We start from the raw sequence: 15,903 nt of genomic DNA on the forward strand, positions 1-15,903 counted from the left end.
TTAGGCTCTCTCTCTCTCTCTCTCTCTCTCTCTCTCTCTCTCTCTCTCTCTCTCTCTCTCTCTCTCTCTCTCTCTCTCTCTCTCTCTCCTCTCTCTCTCTCTCTCTCTCTCTCTCTCTCTCTCTCTCTCTCTCTCTCTCGGCTTCTGAACAGCTTCGATCCCCAAGCCATACGACTGCTAAATAGCTAACAAAATGTCTAAACGTCCTATGTGAGTTGACCCTTGTATTACATTTTTGCACTGTCTCTATGAACACTCACAGGACTCAACACATTCACACACACTTCATTTTGTCATACATTTCCATAACGAACACACACTCACAATCATCATATACACTTCTGCTACTGTTTATCATATATTCCCGATGCCTAGTCACCTTACCCCTATACATATCTACCTCTATCACTCCAGTATCCTCATGTTATTTTTAGTACTACATTGATATTGATTACTGCATTGTTGGATTTAGAGCTTGCAGGAAGGGCATTTCACTGTACTTGTGCACATTACATTAAAACTCTCTCTCCCCTTTTCTCTCTCTACATACCCCCCTCTTTATTAATCTCATTAAGCCTAGTGAGTCACTTCTGATAGCCCTAATGACTATAAATGCCATCATGCTAGATTCTAGGTTGACACTCCCTTCTAAGCACTTTCTAGGAGGGTGCTTTGGATCCTCAATAGATAGTGTGGATTAGGGAGTCATTGAGCAAACTGACATTATGATAACATGGAATTGGTTGTCTGTTACTGTATTTTCAAACCATAAATATACTGTAGATCAGGGATGTGCAACTCCAGTCTTCGTTGACCTGATTGGTGTCACACTTTTGCCCCAGCCCCAGCCCCAGCTAACACCTGACTCCAATAATCAACTAATCATGATCTTCAGTTTAGAATGCAATTAGTTTAATCAGCTGTGTTCACTAGGGATGGGGAAAAAGTGTGACACCACTCCGGCCCCTGAGGACTTTAGTTGCCCCTCCCTGCTGCAGATACTATATTATATCATATCAGGCGTTAATGCTATTGCCCTTTTTTTTATAGCCCTTACATTTCTCTCTAATAATATAATGTTCACTATAAACAATTTCACTGTAATTATCAAATGTTTTAAGAGTTTTATGCATTTTAGTTCTTCAATAGAAGCGGTATAGGATTCTTTTGACATGAGTTGCCTGGCAGCGTATCATCCGAGGGTCATATGACATGATACAGCCATAAAGGAGCTGGTTTCTTTACGTCAGTTTCTAACGTACTATTAATAATACTCCAGAGCAGAGTTCTATTTTTCTCTCTCTCTCTGCCCTGTCAAATGCATAGATAAATGAGTCATCTGTGCATCTTTTATTGAATCATACTACTCCACTGAAGACATTGGACTAATCCTTTCAAAAAGAGAGGCACAACTGAGACCAATTCAGTCGTGACAGTGTAGCATACCTTCCTCGGCAGTACCCACAAGCCACACATTCCCTTTGAACTTAATAGATTTTGTCAATTCAAATAAATGTATACCGTTGGTCAAATATCGCATTGCTACATTCTCATGTAAAGCATGACGATTTTGAAGTACCAATGGAGGCAACTTTGAACTCTATCATGGTCTCTCTCTTTAAAATAGTACAAAATGCGATGGCTATCCTCACCAGCCTTGCAGAAGCAGAACATGCCACCTATGAAGTCAGCAGTCCCCAACCCCAACCCCCACCCTGAACACATGTTATACATCCCCGGGGCACAGGCTGAGCATAACACTGAGACACAGCTGAGAGAGAGAGAGAGAGGGAGAGAGTGGGAGAGAGAGAGAGGAAGTATGAGTGAGCATCAGAGAAAAGGACAGAAATAGAGCGATTAAGGAGTTATTGCAGAGAGAGGCTAAGAGAGAGAGAGAGAGAGAGAGAGAGAGAGAGAGAGAGAGAGAGAGAGAGAGAGCGACATAAAGAGAGAGAGAGAAATTTTGTGCACATGGGGTTATGGTATTTTTGCGAGAGCCTTTTCCTTTAATCTCCGTGGATATGAACCTCAAGTGGATTTTGTTTTCTCAGATTCCCAGTGGATTTCCCTGTAATTCCTCCCTGGATCTAAACAGCTGTTGAAGTCGTGAAGACCAAACCATGCCTTCTCTTCATTGAAGCTTCAACATGGGCCCTTGACTGGGTTCCCTGACTGGATTTTATTTTATCTCTATTTTACCAGGTGGTCCCATTGAGATCAAAATACTTCTTTTTCAAGGGAGATCTGGCCATTAAGGATGGTGCTATGTTGCACCCCCACTGATCACCACCACTGCATGCTCTACAGTGAAGATTCCTCCATGTGCTGTCTATACTGACATCCCTACTCATGGATAGCCACTGGCAGGGTAAGATGTTGCCATGATGGCTGCTTTAAATGAATGACCGTCATGCTGAAATGTAAGACTGTTTAGTGTGGCGCTGAATTACCACATTGTTGGTGTGTTATGCATGGCCTGAGAATTGTCATGGCGACTGACTGACAGACAGACAGATGACAATTGTGAGGTATGGTTTGTGTAGCAGTAGCAAGGTCCATGATGTGTTAATGGACTGTGCTTATGTAATAAGGAGTATAAACTGGATAAACTCAAAGGAGTATAAACCCCAAGAGGTATATGGATTCCAAGGGGTATATTGAAAATGGCACTGTGCCAGGTAACTGTAAATTACGGTTGAAACTTGAATGCGGGACTCCAATGCGGAATCTAATGGGTTTCCGTGCAAGCTGTGCACTTTAGGTGGAGCAACTTTCTTAGATCTAAACAAGTGTGCACACAGATCCAAAACGGGAATACAGAATTTTGAAAAGTGCGTAGCATGCATTATGTGATGTATACCTCCATGTTTCTTCCTGATGAGAAGGCTGTCTCATCCAATAGAAATGGGAGATAATGGGCAACAACAACAGCAGCAGCAGCCCTGAATAGGAGAGGACTCTTACTCAACAGTGGATGTGATGTGGCTCAGGGCAAGGGGATGGTCATTGTCCACAGATACATTTGCATGATTGGTCCATCAAGGCACACAATCGACTGTCTGGACAAGAAAGAATGCTATATACATTTAGGTTGAGGTAATTAAGATAGATGTTGTGGATACAACCAGGCAAGTGCAACGAGAATATGATACACACAGTGAACAATATAAATACTCCCTGTCATAAATAGACTGTGGTAGTATGCATTAATTTTAGTTTCATTAAATCAAATAGTTTATTAATCAAGGTGTTTACATAATAGTTTACATAAGCAAGACATGTGTTTGTGCTGCAGATAGCAATAGCCTGGGAACAAAGATAGCCCAGACCTGCTTTTACAGGCTTATAGGGGTACTGTAACCTATCTAAAATAAATGCTTTACATATGATGTCAAGGACAGTTCATTTTCAGCTGACGTCATCAGAGGTTTTAATAACAACATGTTTGTATACTTTTTGTTTTGAACACCCTGCAGGCCCTTACTGCACATCCTTGATTCACCCCTTTGAGTAGAAGTGAATTGTTACACAATTAGGGCCGTGCAATACGGCCTAAAAATCACATCTACATTTTTTCAAACTTATGGGCGATTCATGATTCAGTACCAGTCAAAAGTTTGAACACCAACTCATTCAAGGGTTTTTCTTTATTTTTACTATTTTCTACATCGTAGAATAATAGTAAATACATCCAAAATATGAAATAACACATATGAAATCATGTAGTAATCAAAAAAGTGTTAAACAAATCAAAATGTATTTTATATTATTCAAAGTAGCCACCCTTTGCCTTGATGACAGCTTTGCACACTCTTGGCATTCTCTCAACGAGCTTCACCTGGAATGCTATTCCTACAGTCTTGAAGCATTTCCCACATATGCTGAGCACTTGTTGGCTGCTTTTCCTTCATTCTGTGGTCCATCTCATCCCAAACCATCTCAATTGGGTTGAGGTCAGGTGATTGTGGAGGCCAGGTCATCTGATGCAGGACTCTATCACTTTCCTTCTTGGTCAAATAGCCCTTACACAGCCTGGACGTGTGTTGGGTCATTGTCCTGGTACCCATGCTGGTTAAGTGTGCCTTGAATTCTAAATAAATCCCCGACAGTGTCACCAGCAAAGCACCCCCACACCATCACACCTTCTCCTCTATGCTTCACGGTGGGAACTACACATGCAGAGATTATCCGTTCACCTACTCTGCGTCTCACAAAGACACGGCGGTTGGAACCCAAAATCTCAAATCTGGACTCATCAGACCAAAGGACAGATTTCCACCGATATAATGTCCATTGCTCATGTTTCTTGGCCCAAGCAAGTCTCTTCTTCTTATCGGTGTCTTTTAGTAGTGGTTTCTTTGCAGCAATTCGACCATGAAGGCCTGATTCACGCAGTCTCCTCTGAACAGATGATATTGAGATGTGTCTGTTACTTGAACTATGTGAAGCATTTATTTGGGCTGCAATCTGAGGTGCAGTTAACTCTAATGAACTTACCTTCTGCAACAGAGGTAACTCTGGGTCTTCCTTTGCTTCCTCATTTCATCATAGCTTTTGATGATTTTTGCGATTGCACTTGAAGAAACTTTGACAGACCTTCATGTCTTAAAGTAATGATGGACTGTCGTTTCTCTTTGCTTATTTGAGCTGTTCTTGCCATACACACCTGATTGGCTCAAACGCATTAAGAAGGAAGGACATTTTAACAAGGCCTACCTGTTAATTGAAATGCATTCCAGGTAACTACCTCATGAAGCTGGTTGAGAGAATGCCAAGAGTGTGCAAAGCTGTCATCAAGGCAAAGGGTGGCTACTTTGAAGAATTATATTGAGATGTTTAACACTGTTTTAGTTACTACATGCTTCTATGTGTTATTTCATAGTTTTGATGTCTTCACTATTATTCAACAATGTAGAAAATAGTCACAAAAAAAACAACCTGGAATGACAAGGTGTGTCCAAACTTTTGACTGGTACTGTATATATCTCATTTTTTGGGGGCTATTCTCTAAATAAGCATTGTTGTACAATTAAAGGTCAAATACACTGCATTTCAAACAGTCAGCAATAATTAATTCAGGCCTTCTGAAGTTATAGCTTGGCTAAATTTAAGCCTTCCACAATCATAAGACCCATTACTGATTTTATTTTATCAAAATAGTTTAAGCTGCTTTTGCAAAATCACTGATCTGGCTTTCATGTCTTTTTGTTACAAACTGAACTAGAACCATGCATAATGCACATTCAGTTATAATGATAACTTATTGCAGCAGGCATTAAGCTATAGAAAATTAACACAGGTCTCATCAACAATCTCTCAAGCCAACGTGCTAGTGATTAGCCAGCTAACCTTTGTATTTCAAGTTTAGCCAATTTGGATCTATTTGCTAGCTAACAAGGTTGAACAGTTGAATTGTTATGAACACACCATTCTGTCTCTCTCCAACTGTTTGAAAAGCATGTTAGCCTGTCCACTTTGTTAAGATGTTGAAATCAAGTGGCCTACCTTATTTCTCAGAATGAGAACGAGTTGCCAATTCCTTATATCAAATCAAATCAAATGTATTTATATAGCCCTTCTTACATCAGCTGATATCTCAAAGTGCTGTACAGAAACCCAGCCTAAAATACCAAACAGCAAGCAATGCAGGTGTAGAAGCACGGTGGCTAGGAAAAACTCCCTAGAAAGGCCAAAACCTAGGAAGAAACCTAGAGAGGAACCAGGCTATGAGGGGTGGCCAGTCCTCTTCTGGCTGTGCCGGGTGGAGATTATAACAGCACATGGCCAAGATGTTCAAATGTTCATAAATGACCAGCATGGTCAAATAATAATAATCATAGTAGTTGTCGAGGGTGCAACAAGTCAGTAACACAAGAGTAAGTGTCAGTTGGCTTTTTCATAGCCGATCTTTGAGAGTATCTCTACCGCTCCTGCTGTCTCTAGAGAGTTGAAAACAGCAGGTCTGGGACAGGTAGCATGTCCGGTGAACAGGTCAGGGTTCCAGCAGGTCTGGGACAGCAAGTCTGGGACAGGTAGCACGTCCGGTGAACAGGTCAGGGTTCCATAGCTGCAGGCAGAACAGTTGGAACTGGAGCAGCAGCACGGCCAGGTGAACTGGGGACAGCAAGGAGTCATAAAGCCAGGTAGTCCTGAGGCATGGTCCTAAGCTTTATGCTAATTGCACATTTATAAGACCCAGACTTGTCAGTTAGTATAACCTGTGCTTAATTTGTAAATCAGTTGCCGGAGCAAAATATGAGCACGAGAGGGTAGTGACCTAGGGAGCTCTGAGGTACCGGAACGCATGAGAAAACAAATCACCTTTATAGTAAAGCATTACATGCATATCATTGCATGTTCATAGTGGCATAGAGCAGTAGAGTAGGGGCCCTTACAGAAGTTGCACATATGGAGAAAATATTTAGAGGCCTAGCGTACGGGAAAATGTTGACCTTTTAAAGATGCATTTCATGCAATTCTACATCTTTTTACATGACTGGAGTCTTTGGCATAATATTTTTTAATGCCATGTTCAAAACTCTCCAACTGGGAAATCTCAGACTTCTGACTCCAGTGCGTTCAAGATAACTGAGGACTCATTCAACTCGGAATTCCAAGTCGGGAGCTCAGGCCTCTTTCTAGAGCTCCGACGTTCGACCTGAAGATCACTGACGTCATGATTGGACCTTGTTTTTTTCAAGAGTTCCCAGTTGTCATGAAAGCACCATAATAAAAATGACCTTGTCTTGAATTCATGAATAGCCTAGGCCTAGATGTTTGCAGGCACATATTGTAGGCTACAACATGAGGAGGAAATTATAGTGCTGAAAATGCTTCCCAGTTTCACTGACTCACCCAATGATGCGCAGCTAACTCGCTGGTGATGGCCGATGTGCTCGTGCTAAAAGTCTCTCTCTCTCTCTCTCTCTCTCTGATACAGTGAATTATAAGTGAAATAATCTGTCTGTAAACAATTGTTGGACAAGTTACTTGTGTCATGCACAAAACTATAGTTTGTTACCAAGACATTTGTGGAGTGGTTGAAAAACAAGATTTAATGACTCCAACCTAAGTTTATGTAAACTTCCGACATCAAATGTACGTGCCCTCTGTTCCCCATTGTCCTTGTTGATTATTGTTCCATGTCCGTTGGTCTTGTGAGTACTTGTGCTCTGTTGTATTGGCTTGCATGTTACATACAGTGTTAGTGTGCACTTGTTATTACGGGTCTCGTCCCGTGTGTTGTTATTACGGGTTTCGTCTCGTGTATTTATTAGAGGTTTACAACTCTCTCTTTGTTTGGGTTACAGCCCTGTGTTACATTTTTACGTGTTTGTTTTGGGCTTCGTCCCCGACATATTCATGACGCACGCTATTTGGGGTAGTGAAATAAACCCCCCCTATTTTGTATTCCTGCACCTGTCAGAGTTTGTGCGTTTTTGTGTGCTTTTTTTGTTGCTTAATTTGTATGAAATGAGTCAAAACTCATTTCATATTTCGTGGAGCCTACATTACACAATTTTCTTCATAACGCATTTAGTACAAGGCACCACTTTTTCGTGTACATTACACCATTTCTTTCATAATGCATTTTATACAAGGCTATGTTGCCAGATTGGAGAAAAAAATACAGATTTTCTGTTGTGTTTTGTGGTATCGACGAAGGTATTTGATTGGGGAATGGGGATACATTTTTATGATGGGAGATTATAATACACACCATAATACACACACACAAACAGTTACACACATAATACACACACTCACTTTGTTTGCACTCATGTTCTATCCAACTCTTTACTTTTGTATGAATTATTTTTATTAAATATTTGTATCTAGTTGTCATGTATTCATTATCTTTAACTGGTTAAATGTTTGTAGTTTGCATGTTTCAGTAATAATTAAGATGGTTAAACAGTCGTACACTTCTGTTTGATTTAGATTTTGGTGTATTTGGCATTTTTATACATATTCTGCATTTCCACTGAAGAAAGCACTAATTATGTTCAATGTCAGCATCAATTTCCAGTGAGAAATGCTCGGATATGGGTTTCACAGCCAGTAATAATTATACAAGTTATATCAGCTTAAAATGGGTTTATTTACATTCTTATGGGGTATAAGATTTTGGGAATAGGGGTATAAGAGAGTCTGACATAAAACCACTAACTTGAGTTCAGTCTTCGCCAATGAGAAGCAAGAGAGGCCCAGCTTTGTCCTTCATGACTGGGAAAGGCCTCAATTCTAGGCCATAGGAAATCCTGCATCCATCTCATTAGGTGAGAACAGGATGGATCAACAGTGATTCATATTACTGGTTTGCATCCTAAAAAAGGGATAGTTGTGTTTTGCTAAATAACACAATATTTGTCTACCCATATTTTTTATTTTACCTTTATTTAACTAGGCAAGTGAGTTAAGAACAAATTCTTATTTACAATGACAGCCTAGGAACAGTGGGTTAACTGCCTTGTTCAGGGGCAGAACAACAAATTTGTACCTTGTCAGCTCGGGGATTTGAACTTGCAACCTTTTGGTTACTAGCCCAATGCTCTAACCACTAGGCTACACTAGCATTGGTTATTTGATATATAAACTTATATATTGGTTATTTGATATATAAACTTCAGTAACAAAAGAACACCATGGTTGTAATAACACTTTAAACAGGTTGTTAATAAATGTGTATAATGTGTTTGTTTTTGGTCCATACTGGTAAGTTAACTCATGTAAATGTCTAGTCACACAGGATTTTCTTCTGGATAACTGGTCAGGGCAAAGCACTTTCCATTCCACTTCAGGCAACTTTGATGTAAGGCTTCATCATACCTGTAGTGACTACTTCTATCCGTCATGCCTATTGTTGCTTATCCATCGTTCACTAGATATATCAATGTAATTACACCCAACACAATGTTGAAAAACAGAATGCTTCCCACCAATAGATCACATAACTAGACCTGAGCTGGACGTGATCCCAACGCTGCCAACAATGTAGTGGAAGAAAGTGAATGATAGACACGACCATAATAATCATCATGAAATGGCCTTGGAAGTGCCGTTAGTGTAAGCCAACATAATTCATTATTTGACATTAACCTGTTTAACTGCATTGATATGGCTTAATTGATCATTGTCCAGACTCGTTATAATTGCAAATACCATGTAGCACTAGGGGAATTTAAACCAAACAGATTTATTTTGCAGGTCTTCTGTTTCCCCACATTTATTATTTAATTAATTTCCCATCATGAAAATGTATCCCGATTCCCCAATCAAATACCTTCCTCAACACCACAAACAAACCTGACAATATAGCTTTTTTTCCCAATCTGGCAAATCTCTGATATAGCACCAGTATCCCAAAGTATTAAGTGAAAACAAGCATAGAAAACAGCATTGACATTAATAATTGTCATGATTGTGTGTAGGAACGGACCAAGGCGCAGCGTGAATATCGTTCCACATCTTTTATTTGAATGTGAAACTTTGCAAGACAAACAATAAACTATAAACAAAACATAAACCATGACGACAGAGGTGCAACATGCACTAACTCAAAAATAATCTCCCACAAACACAAGTGGGAAAAAGAACTACTTAAATATGATCCCCAAGTAGAGGCAACGATGACCAGCTGCCTCTAATTGGGAATCATACAAAAACCCCAACATAGAAAAAAGAAACTAGAACACAACATAGAAAAATTAAACTAGATTTAAAAAAACAGTCACACCCTGACCTACTCTACCATAGAAAATAAGAGCACTCTATGGTCAGGACGTGACAATAATAAATAAAACGTGAGGGTACTATGATATTGTAGCAACCCTCAAATACAGCTGTGTGTTATGAGTTATGCTGTTCGTTTGTTGTGTTGCACTTACCAGTACCCAGTGTTCCCGGGGTCCAACATGTTTTTATTTATTTTTATTTCACCTTTATTTAACCAGGTAGGCCAGTTGAGAACAAGTTCTCATTTACAACTGCGACCTGGCCAAGATAAAGCAAAGCAGTGCGACAAAAACAACAACACAGAGTTACACATAAACAAACGTACAGTCAATAAGACAAAAGAAAATAAAAATAGAAAGATCTATGTACAGTGTGTGCAAATGTAGAAGAGTAGGGTGGTAGGCAATAAATTGGCCATAGAGGCGAAAATAATTAAAATTTAGCATTGATACTGGACTGATAGATGTGCAGATGATGATGTGCGATTAGAGATACTGGGGTGCAAAAGAGCAAGAGGGTAAGTAATAATATGGGACGAGGTAGTTGGGTGTGCTATTTACAGATTGGCTTTGTACAGGTACAGTGATCGGTAAGCTGCTCTGACAGCTGATGCTTAACATTAGAGAGGGAGATATAAGACTCCAGCTTTAGAGATGTTTGCAATTCATTCCAGTCATTGGCAGCAGAGAACTGGAAGGAAAGGCGGCCAAAGGAAGTGTTGGCTTTGGGGATGACCAGTGAAATATACCTGCTGGATCGCGTGCTACGGGTGGGTGTTGCTATGGTGACCAGTGAGCTGAGATAAGCCAGGACTTTACCAAGCAAAGACTTATAGATGACCTGGAGCCAGTGGGTTTTGAGAAGAATATGTAGTGAGGGCCAGCCAACGAGAGCATACAGGTCGCAGTGGTGGGTAAAATATGGGGCTTTGGTGACAAAATGGATGGCACTGTGATAGACTACATCCAGTTTGCTGAGTAGAGTGTTGGAGGCTATTTTGTAAATGACATTGCCGAAGTCAAGGATCGGTAGGATAGTCAGTTTTACGAGGGTATTTTTGGCAGCATGCGTGAAGGAGGCTTTGTTGCGAAATAGGAAGCATATTCTAGATTTAATTTTGGATTGGAGATGCTAAAGTCTGGGAGGAGAGTTTACAGTCTAACCAGACACCTAGGTATTTGTAGTTGTCCACATATTTACATTTACATTACATTACATTTAAGTCATTTAGCAGACGCTCTTATCCAGAGCGACTTACAAATTGGTGCATTCACCTTATGATATCCAGTGGAACAACCACTTTACAATAGTGCATCTAAATCTTTTAAGGGGGGGGGGGGGGTTAGAAGGATTACTTTATCCTATCCTAGGTATTCCTTAAAGAGGTATACATATTCTAAGTCAGAACCGTCCTGAGTAGTGATGCTGGACGGGCGGGAGGGTGCGGGCAGCAATCGGTTGAAGAGCATGCACATAGTTTTACTAGCATTTAAAAGTAGTTGGAGGCCACTGAAGGAGTGTTGTATGGCATTGAAGCTCGTTTGGAGGTGTGTTAGCACAGTGTCCAAAGAAGGGCCAGATGTATACAGAATGGTGTTGTCTGCGTAGAGGTGGATCAGACCAGCAGCAAGAGCGACATCATTGTAATACACAAAGAAAGGAGTCGGCCCGAGAACCCTGGGGTTTGGAAGGGGGGTGGAGCACCGCAAGTTTAAGACCATGCTTAGCCATTGTTCTCTCTCCTTACGTCTGGTCTTAACAAGAGATGAGTCACCGTTGTTTGATACTGTTTTCCTTGGTTTATTTGGCGTGGGCTACGGCCAAACAGTAGCCTGTGTTGAGTTTGGTTAACAAATCATAAACGCAATCCTCCGTCTGGACATTTGTTCATTTATGATCTAGCCAGGTCAATACAATATTATAATTATATCGGTGACAACCTGGTTGACTAACATTATTGGGTTATTAACATGTTCCTTTTTTCATATAAATACATGTGGGGCACAAAAAAAAGGCAGTGTAGAACACCATTGTCCAAAATGCATTGCACCAATAACTTTCAAAAGATTGTTCCGAAATTTGCCCCCAAAATATGTATTTCACTGTGAATGAGGTTGCACAAATATTGGTGTCTTTTCCTACGAATTAAGTCGAACAAGAATGTGTGTATGTTCATACACAAAAAAGCACAATCTGCTGAAACACTTTTGTACATATTTGCACGAATTGAGTGTGAGATTGTTTTGTTCTATAAGGAAATAAATGATGAAGTGCAATGCTGGAGAGATAACAAGAGTTGCAGGCTAATTCATGTCTATCAGAGTAGAGAGAGGGAGAGAGATCATCGAAAGTGAATCTTGTTCCAGTTCTGCGAGACACAGGCACGCTTCTCACACAGCCACGGCCAGCCGTTGGTCTCTAACATACAGTAGGTTACAATGTTGTGCAAACCATAAGCGTGGGCCGGCCCAACCCGAATCAACTCGTACAATATCATGCCCGGCCCTGATAAGCACTGTCATGAGTATGACAGTCTTTGGCTAAAAGGCTGCTAACAGTACGTGATACCCCAATGCCGCGCGAACAAACTGAGTATTGATTTTCCATAATCAATATTCATTGACAGGCTACTCTTGTTTTAGTAGTGTATGCTCTAAGTGCAATTATTATTAGTATTATTTTTTAATTTAACCTTTATTTAATTATAATTTTTGAGACATAAAAATGGTATTGTTGTAAAAACGTCTCTATCACAGTAAAATAATGTCTCAATGTGTTTTGGTGTCCATATGGCCGATTCTGTTGGACCAAACCTCAAATGCAAATAGCTAGTTGAAACCTCTTGTCAGAGAGGAAGATGTGATCTCTCAACTTTGTTGGCGAGAGAGGCAGGGAGAGGGGCTTGGTGTGTGTGTAAACCATAGTGGAAGAGGCAAAGCGAGAGGTTTCACTCTTGCTAAAATCTGTCCAAAATAAGCCCATAAAAACACATTGGCCTTATTTTATAAGCCCATAAAAACACATTGACCTAAGCTTGTCACCTACCTTCCCGCTTCTGGGACAACGATTCTCATTGCTAGGGAGGAGACTAGAATCTCATCATTATATACAGATCTCTGGTGTAAATGGGAAGGTGGACATAGCACAGAGGAGCAATGGAGACGAGACCAAAAATACAACATGAGAACAAGCGGCCATAAACGCCCATAAAACCAAAAAATAACAAATAATTCCTGAATACTTAGATTCTAATCCTGAATGCTGATTGGTTTGAACCACATTCCAGCCGGTGTCTATTTAAGTGGTAATGCCAGAGAAGCCTGTGTTTGGAGGATATATTGGCACGGGTGTTGTGGGGCCCCTGTGTTGAGGATCAGCGAAGTGGAGGTGTTGTTTCCTATCTTCACCACCTGGGGCGGCCCATCAGGAAGTCCAGGACCCAGTTGCACAGGGCGGGGTTCAGACCCAGGGTTCCGAGCTTAATGATGAGCTTGGAGGGTGCTATGGAGTTGAATGCTGTGCTATAGTCAATGCACAGCATTCGTATTCCTGATGTCCAGATGGGATAGGGCAGTGTGCAGTGCGATGGCGATTGAATCGTCTGTGGATCAATTGGGGCGGTAAGCAAATTTAAGTGGGTCTAGGCTCTAGGTGTCAGGTAAGGTAGACGTGATATGATCCTTAACTAGCCTCTCAAAGCACTTCATGATGACAGAAGAGAGTGCTACAGGGCGATGGTCATTTAGTTCAGTTACCTTTGCTTTCTTGGGTACAGGAACAATGGTGGACATCTTGAAGCAAGTGGAGACAGCAGACTGGGATAGGGAGAGATTGAATATGTCCGTAAACTCTCCAGCCAGCTGGCCTGTGCATGCTCTGAGGACGCGGCTAGGGATGACGCCTGGGCCGGCAGCCTTTTGAGAGTTAACACGCTTAAATGTCTTACTCACGTCGGCCATGGAGAAGGAGAGCCCACAGTCCTTGGTAGTGGGCTGTGTCGGTGGCACTGTCTTATCCTCAAAGCGTGCAAATAAGGTGTTTAGCTTGTCCGGAAGCAAGATGTCGGTGTCCGCGATGTGGCTGGTTTTCCCTTTGTAGTCTGTGATTGTCTGTAGACCCTGCCACATAAGTCTTGTGTCTGAGCTGTTGAATTGTGACTCCACTTTGTCTCTGACATTTTGCCTGTTTGATTGCCTTATGGTGGGAATAACTACACTGTTTGTATTCGGCTACATTCCCAGTCACCTTGCCATCTATCCACAGTTTCTGTTTTGGGTAGGTTTTAATACAACTTCTCCTATACACTTCCTGATGAAATCAGTCACTGTGTCCGTGTATTCGTCAATTTTATTCTCAGAAGCTACGGGAAACATATCCCAGTCCGCGTGATCAAAACAATCTTGAAGCATGGATTCCGATTGGTCAGACCAGCGTTGAATAGAACTTAGCACGGGTACTTCCTGTTTGAGTTTCTGCCTATAGGAAGAGAGGAGAAAAAGTCATGATCAGATCTGCTGAAGGGTGGGCGGGAGAGTGCCTTGTAGGCATTTCGGTGGTCCAATGTTTTTCCAGCGTGAGTACTAAAGTCAATGTGTTGGTAGAACTTCGGTAGCGTTTTCCTGAAATTTGCTTTGTTAAAATCCCCAGCTACAATAAATGCGGCCTCAGGATATGTGCTTTCCAGTTTGCATAAAGTCCAGTATAGTTCTTTGAGGGCCGTCGTGGTATCGGCTTAAGGGGGAATATACACGGCTGTGACTGTAACCAAAGAGAATACTCGTAGGAGGTAATACGGTCGGCATTTGATTGTGAGGTATTCTAGGTCGGGTGAACAAAAGGACTTGAGTGTCTGTATGTTATGACAATCACACCATGACTAGTTAATCATGGAACATACACCCCTGCCTTTCTTCTTCCCGGAGAGTTATTTATTCCTGTCTGCGTGATGTACTGAGAACATTATCACTTTTATACAACAGGTTACAAACATATTTAAATAATGATTGATATATTTTCATTAAAAACTGTATTTTGATTAATTTATTCATACTATTTCATCCTTCCACAAGTTAAAGTCCCGACACAAATTTAGGGTTGCTACCCAAGCCGGCTGGTTATTTGTTCTATCTGTTCTGTATCTATGGACGCGATCCAGTCGTTTGTTCTAAACGTTCCATTGCAGTGCTGGCTAGCAACGTTCCTATCTCTTGCTTGCTAGCTGGCCAACTACAGCCCTGTGGCTCAGTTGGTAGAGCATGGTGTGTGCAACGCCAGGGTTGTGGGTTCGATTCCCACGGGGGGCCAGTACAAAAAAAAAAAAAAAAAAAAATGCATGAAATGTATGCATTCACTACTGTAAGTCGCTCTGGATAAGAGCGTCTGCTAAATGACTTAAATGTTAATTTACAGTCACGTCAAAAAGTGTAGCCAGAATAACATCAAAGTAGCTCCATTTGCATTTGTTTAAGCTGTGACATTTACTTGGATACATCCATAACAATGAGCTAATGAGGTGCGATTTCACCTGACATAGAACATTTGCTCACTCGTCAGGACACTGTTGTTCAGTGGAGCTAGCCAATAACACAGCTAACACAATCACTTCAAACTGAAGCTAGAAAGCCTGCAAACTAGCTGCACGTCATTTAGTTTGACCTTTTTTCAATTTACATTTCTTTGTATATAACCATCAAAAGGATGCCAGCTGATTCATGTTTTTGACTGGCTGAGAAACCTGCTTGTCTGTCTCGTCCAGACTCCCATCACGTCCGTTACTATGGGACAGCTGGAGATCGAATTTGAATATTGAAATAATGTTGCAATGTTGGAGAGACAGACAGCAAGGTTTATACAAATCTCTGCAGTTGAAATCTAAATCTTAGTCTAAAAGAAATGTGAGATAATGTCTAGATGCTATTTATAGTGGAGGTCTAGATGCTTTTTATAGTGGAGATCAAGTATGTACATTTCCTGGCATGGCTGATGAGAAAGTGGATTGCGCAGTCAGATGGAACAGATTAAATAGGCATTTTAACGTCATAGATTTAGCCGGTGGTAACTTGTGGAGTAGAAACCGGCTGGAATGCAGTTTTAACCAATCAGCATTCAGGATTAGAACCACCCGTTGTAAAATTCGATATATCGCCCTGCCCTATACACAATTTTACT

General features: G+C 41.0%; 1 protein-coding gene across 2 annotated transcripts in view; it reads left to right on the top strand.

Annotated features, from left to right (window-relative positions):
* The first annotated feature begins 1,797 nt into the window (after positions 1 to 1,797).
* The window catches only part of LOC106586108 (nck-associated protein 5), a 101,763-nt gene continuing 87,657 nt past the window's right edge, over positions 1,798 to 15,903 (top strand). Inside the window, exon 1 of one of the 2 annotated variants that reach the window (XM_045707706.1) lies at positions 1,798 to 2,368. The gene's annotated coding sequence lies outside the window, so the exon portion shown is untranslated. The remainder of the gene's footprint in view (positions 2,369 to 15,903) is intronic. The other variant, XM_014172977.2, reaches the window with a different exon arrangement.

Source organism: Salmo salar, chromosome ssa25 (assembly GCF_905237065.1).
Source record: "Salmo salar chromosome ssa25, Ssal_v3.1, whole genome shotgun sequence".
NCBI classification, from domain to species: domain Eukaryota; kingdom Metazoa; phylum Chordata; class Actinopteri; order Salmoniformes; family Salmonidae; genus Salmo; species Salmo salar.